Source organism: Symphalangus syndactylus, chromosome 1 (assembly GCF_028878055.3).
Source record: "Symphalangus syndactylus isolate Jambi chromosome 1, NHGRI_mSymSyn1-v2.1_pri, whole genome shotgun sequence".
Classification (NCBI taxonomy): domain Eukaryota; kingdom Metazoa; phylum Chordata; class Mammalia; order Primates; family Hylobatidae; genus Symphalangus; species Symphalangus syndactylus.
In genome coordinates this window covers 95,735,987-95,742,535 of record NC_072423.2, presented here as the reverse complement: position 1 = coordinate 95,742,535, position 6,549 = coordinate 95,735,987, and the positions used below count along the sequence as shown (strand labels likewise).

The 6,549-nt window shown below is 44.7% G+C and overlaps 1 protein-coding gene across 5 annotated transcripts in view; it reads left to right on the top strand.

The window, feature by feature from the left end:
• The window catches only part of PC (pyruvate carboxylase), a 111,669-nt gene that overhangs the window by 8,707 nt on the left and 96,413 nt on the right, over positions 1-6,549 (top strand). The window lies entirely within an intron of this gene.

Sequence of the window (6,549 nt, the reverse complement as noted above, 5' to 3'; positions counted from 1 at the left end):
TTTTAACAGTCACTTTCAGGGGGCTTTTTTTTTTTTTTTTTTTTTTGAGACGGAGTCTCGCTCTGTCGCGATCTCGGCTCACTGCAACCTCCGCCTCCTGGTTCAAGCGATTCTCCTGCCTCAGCCTTCTGAGTAGCTGGGATTACACGTGCCCGCCACCATGCTGGCCAATTTGTATTTTTAGTAGAGACAGGGTTTCTTCATGTTGGTCAGGCTGGTCTCGAACTCCTGAGCTCAAGTGATCTGCCTGTCTCGGCCTCCCAAAGTGCTGGGATTACAGGCGTGAGCTGCCGCCCCTGGCCTTAGGGGGCTTTTTGATTAATGCTTGGTCCCATTTGCAAATTTAGTGAAACTTCTGAAATGTTTCAATTGAACTTATATTCAACTTCCGTTAACTATTTTAATAATTCTTCTGGCCGGGCATGGTGGGTGGCTCACGCCTGTAATCCCAGCACTTTGGGAGGCCAAGGCGGGCAGATCACGAGGTCAAGAGATCGAGACCATCCTAGCCAACATGGTGAAACCCTGTCTCTACTAAAAATACAAAAATTAGCTGGGTGTGGTGGTCACGCGCCTGTAATCCCAGCTACTTGGGAGGCTGAGGCAGGAGAATCGCTTGAACCCGGGAGGCGGAAGTTGCAGTGAGCTGAGATTGTGCCACTGCACTCCAGCCTGGCGACACAGCAAGACTCCATCTCAAAAAAATAATAATAATTATTATTATTATTCTTCCATTTGTCTGATTAAAATAAAACCTCTAAAACCTAAATGACTCTTGTAAATCTAATAAATGAAGCTGAATGTTACACTTTTCTTAAACTTTCCTATACTGTTTTATGTTTTATTTATTTATTTTTGTTTATTTTGAGACAGGGTCTGATTCTGTCACTCAGGCTAGAGTGCAGTGGCACAGTCTCAGCTCACTGCAACCTCTACCTCCCAGGCTTAGGTGATCTTCGCTCTTCAGACTCCTAAGTAGCTGGGACTACAGGTTCAAGCCACCACACCCGGCTAATTTTTGTACTTTTTGTAGAGATGGGGTTTCACCACATTGCCCAGGCTCATCTCGAACTCCTGAGCTCAAGCAATCAGCCTGCCTTGGCCTCCCAAAGTGCTGGGATTACAGGCGTGATACATTTTAGTTTATACAATAGCTTTATTGGAGTATTACTGAGATATAGTAAGTTGCACATATTTAAAGTATACAGTTTGGTAAGTTTTAACATATGTGTACACTTGTGAAACCATCACTGCAGTCCAGAGAGTGAACACATTCATCACCTTTGGAATTCCTCCCTCTGCCTCCGCACTCTTCAAGAAACCATGGAACTGCTTTCTGTTACTATAGGTTAGTTTCCATTTTCTGGAATTTCACATAAATTGACTCATACAGTATATATTCTTTTTTCTCTGCCTTCTTTTACTCAGCATAATTATCTTGAGATATGTCCATGTTGTTGCATGTATTGATAGTTCATTTCCTTCTTTTTTTTTTTTTTTTTTTTTTTTAAGACAGAGTCTTGCTCTGTCACCCAAGCTGGAATATAGCGGTGTGATCGTAGCTCACCGCAGCCTTGATCTTCTGGGCTCAAATGATCTCCCATCTCACTGAGTAGCTGGAACTACAGGTGTGTGCCACTACGCCTGGCTAATATATATATATATCTTTAGTAGAGACGAGACCTCGCTATGTTGCTTAGGCTTGTTGTTTTTTTTTTTGAGACGGAGTCTCACTCTCACCCAGGCTGGAGTGCAGTGGCATGATCTCAGCTCACTGCACCCTCTGCCTCCCAGGTTCAAGTGATTCTTCTGCCTCAGCCTGCCAAGTAGCTGGGACTAGAGGCGCCCACCACCATGCCCAGCTAATTTTTGTATTTTTAGTAGAGACAGGGTTTCACCATGTTGGCCAGGCTGGTCTCAACTCCTGACCTCGAATGATCCACCCCACCTCAGCCTCGCAAAGTGTTGGGATTACCTGTGTGAGCTACTGCACGTGGCCCTTAGGCTTGTCTTGAACTCCTGAACTCAAGCAGCCCTTCCCACTTCCCACCTTGGCCTCCCAAAGTGCTGGGGTTACAGGCATGAGCCACTGTTCCTGGTCAGTTCTTTTTTTTTTTTTTTTTTTTTTTTTTGAGACGGAGTCTTGCTCTGTCGCCCAGGCTGGAGTGCAGTGGCTTGATCTCAGCTCACTGCAAGCTCCGCCTCAGCCTCCTGAGTAGCTGGAACTACAGGCACCCACCACCACACCCGGCTAATTTTGTTTTTGTATTTTTAGTAGAGACAGGGTTTCACTGTGTTAGCCAGGATGATCTTGATCTCCTGCCCTCGTGATCCGCCTGCCTCGGCCTCCCAAAGTGCTGGGATTACAGGCATGAGCCACCGCACCCAGCCTTTTTTTTTTTTTTTTTTTGCTGATTTCATTATATGGGTATTACAGTTTATCCAGTCACCTTTGTTGGTCATCTCAGGTGCTTCTACTTTTTGGCCTTTACAAATAAAGCTGCTGTGAACATTTGTGTATAAGTCTTTGTGTGAACATATATTTCCTTTTCTCTTGGGTAAATGCCTAGGAGTGGAGTGGCTGGATCCTGTGGTAGCTGTATGTATGTTTAACTTGAACTACCAACTTTTCTGACGTGATTGTAGTATTTTACATTCCTGCCAGCTGTGTCTGAGAGTTCCAGTTTCTCTTCATCCTCCCCAACACTGGCTATGGTTAGTCTTTTAAATTTTAGCCATTTAAAAAGGTATATGGTGGTATCTCATGGTTTCAATTTGAATTTTCCTAATGATAATGATGTTGAGCATCTTTTCATGTGTTTGTCATCTGCCAGTACTGATTTTCAACTTAGTAAAATTTCTATGTAAAATCACATGTCTAAACTAACTACTCAGTTACATGTTTTTTGTTTTGAGACAGGGTCTTGCTCTGTCCCCCAGGCTGGCTTGCACTGATGTGATCATGGCTCACTGCAGCCTCGACCTCCCATGCTCAAGCGATCCTCCCATCTCAGCCTCTTGAGTAGCTGGGACCATGGCATGCATATCATGCCTGGCTGATTTAAAAAAAAATTTTTTTTTGAAATAGAGTCTCACTCTGTTGCCCAGGCTGGAATGTGGTTTCATGATCTTGGCCTACTTGTAACCTCCGCCTCCTGGGTTCAAGCGATTCTTCTGCCTCAGCCTCCCGAGTAGCTGGGACTACAGGCATGGGCCACAATGCCTAGCTAATTTTTGTATTTTTAGTAGAGATGGGGTTTCACCATATTGGCCAGCCTGATCTCGAACTCCTGACCTTGTGATCTGCCCGCCTTGGCCTCCCAAAGTGCCGGGATTACAGGCATGAGCCACTGCACCTGGCCTTTTAAAAAATTTTCTTTGTAGAGGTGGGATTTCACTATGTTGCCAGGGCTGGTCTCAAACTGCTATCATGTGATCCACCTGCGTCAGCCTCCCAAAATCATGGGATTGCAGATGTGAGCCACCACGCCTGGCCTCAGTTGCATGTTTTAATTGGAATCTCAAGACTGATTTGTTATTCTAAACAGACCATATTCTCTTAGAGTACGTAAAGTAACAGATAACACGCAGATTTCTTAACACAAAAATATAAATACTATGGTTTTTATTTTCCTAGCCTTGTCTATATTTAATCTAATATCTTCCTGGAATTAGAGAAGCTTACCTAATAAGGAAATAAATACATGATTTTAAAGTATAGTAAATTATTTTTCTAATCAAATTTTGGCCTTTCTTTCTCTACTGGATGACATTTTCTTTATAATTAAAGAGACCCCTGGCAGGGATGAAACTGGACTTTGAATCTAACTGCTAAGCAGAGCCTGCTCCACTGTCACCATTTTGCCTCCAAATGGGGATGGTCTCACAGCCCATGTGCCTCAAATAGAAGTATCACATTACTAATGTCTTCCTCTTCTCATCGCATGTAACTCTGCAATTCTGACCACTCGCCCCCCCCCCGGCAAAACCATTTGAGTTCAGTTAATCTATTTAAGGCTTCCTTTTTGTTATGCAGTGTGGCCACAAAAATAGGTGGAACTAAATACAAAATAGATACAGTTTAGATTCTTTAGATTCTCTGTATCTCCCAAGGCTTTCTCTGACCAAGGACTAGTTGTAAAATCATGTCAGTGACCCACCAGGGCTAGAATTTGAGTCCCAGTCTTCTGAGTCCATGTCTGGCATTTCCTTCCATCTCTTAAACCTTTTCAAATAAAGAGAAAGAGAGGGTGGTACTTAAGAGTTCTTGCTTTCTGATCACGCCTGGTTACCAATAAATTACAGCATCTTGAACCAGTGCCACCTTTTTCATGTTCTTCAGTTCACCCCCCTGGAAATGGTGAGAATTTTGGCCTCTCCCTGACCTCCCGGTGGAGAGCTACCAATTTTTGGAGAGGCCATTGCCATCAAATTCTTGTTAGAAATCTGCATCTTGGGCCAGGCGCGGTGGCTCACGCTTGTAATCCCAGCACTTTGGGAGGCCGAGGCGGGCGGATCATGAGGTCAGGAGATCGAGACCATGGTGAAACCCCGTCTCCACTAAAAATACAAAAAATTAGCCAGGCGTGGTGGTGGGTGCCTGTAGTCCCAGCTACTCGGAGAGGCTGAGGCAGGAGAATGGCGTGAACCCGGGAGGCGGAGAGCTTGCAGTGAGCCGAGATCGCGCCACTGCACTCCAGCCTGGGTGAAAGAGCGAGACTCCGTCTCAAAAAAAAAAAAAAAAAAAAAAAAAAAGAAATCTGCGTCTTGGATGATAACTAGATGCAGAATTGCATTCCTGTCCTGGTCAGTGGGTATGGCCCCAGGAAGCTTGTAGGTGGTGAGTGGACCTGGTTGAGAATTATTAATGTAGTTTGACCTCTCCTTTGATGTCTGATGCACATGTGGCCCCATGTGAGTAAGAGCAGAGGTTTGTAGAGTGACAAGAAAAGGACATTTGGGGGAGGAATTGGTAGGAGGCTGACTTAGGTTTTTGTGCTGCAAGAGTTTTTTGTCCCCCATTTTAAAAAATTGTGGTAAAATACATTGTCTTCATCCCTTTGGGCTGCTATAACAAAATAACCTTATTCTAGGTAATTTATAAACAATAGAAATTTATTTATTTATTTATTATTTTTATTTTTATTTATTTTTCGAGACAGAGTCTTGCTGTGTCGCCCAGGATGGATGCAGTGGTGCAATCTCGGCTCACGGCAACCCCTGCCTCCCGGGTTCAAGCGATTCTCCTGCCTCAGACTCCTGAGTAGCTGGGATTACAGGTGTGTGCCACCACGCCCAGCTAATTTTTGTACTCAGTAGAGATGGGGTTTCACCATGTTGGGCAGGCTGGTCTCGAACTCCTGACCTCAAGTGATCCGCCTGCCTCAGCCTCCCAAAGTGCTGGGATTACAGGCGTGAGCCACCACACCTGGCCGAGAAGTTTATTTCTTAACAGTTTTGGAAGCTGAGAAGTCCAAGATCAAGGCAGCAGCAGATTCGGTATCTAGTGAGGGCTTGTTCCTCTCAAATCAGGCTGCCTTCGGGCTGTGTCTTCACAGGGTGGAAGGGACAAGACAGCTCCTTTTGACCCTGACCTGTTTTTTTTTTTTTCCTCCGACCCTTGGGCTCGACATCTTCCCACCTCAGCCTCCTGACTAGCTGGGATTATAGGTGCCAGCCACCATGGCCAGCTCGACCTCTTTTATTAGGACACTAATCCTACTCATAGAACAGGACCCTCATGACAACCTCCTCAAGGCCCCACCTCTTAATACAATTGTATTGGGAGTTAGGTTGAACATGTGAATTTTGAGGGGATGTCCATATAACACATATATTATGTATATATAATATTAAACTAACTTTTTTTTTTTTTTTGAGATGGAGTTTCGCTCTGGTTGCCCAGGCTGGAGTGCAGTGGCGCCATCTCGGCTCACCGCAACCTCAGCCTCCCGGGTTCAAGCAATTCTCCTGCCTCAGCCTTCCGAGTAGCTGGGACTATAGGCGTGAGCCACCACGCCCAGCTAATTTTGTATTTCTTTTTAGTAGAGATGGGTTTTCTCCGTGTTGGTCAGGATGGTCTCAAACTCCCGACTTAAGGTGATCCGCCCGCCTCGGCCTCCCAAAGTGCTAGGATTACAGGTGTTGTGAGCCATCGCGCCCAACCGAAACTTACTTTCTTAACCATTTTCCAGTGTACAGTTCAGTGGTATTAAGTATATTTATATTGAGCAACCATCACCACTATCTGCAGACCTTTTTTCATCTTGTAAAACTGAAGCTCTGTAACCCTTAAATCCTAACTCCTCATTCTCCACTCACCCAAGCCCCTGGCACCCACCGTTCTACTTTCTGTCTCTGAATTGGACTGCTCTAGGCACCTCATATAAATGGAATCATACAGTATTTGTCTTTTTGTGACTGGCTTATTTCACTTAGCATAATGTCCTCAAGGTTAATCCATGTTGTAGCATGTGTCAGAATTTCTTTTCTTTTTTTTTTTTTTTCAGACGGAGTCTTGCTCTGTCACCCAGGCTGGAGTGCAGTGAT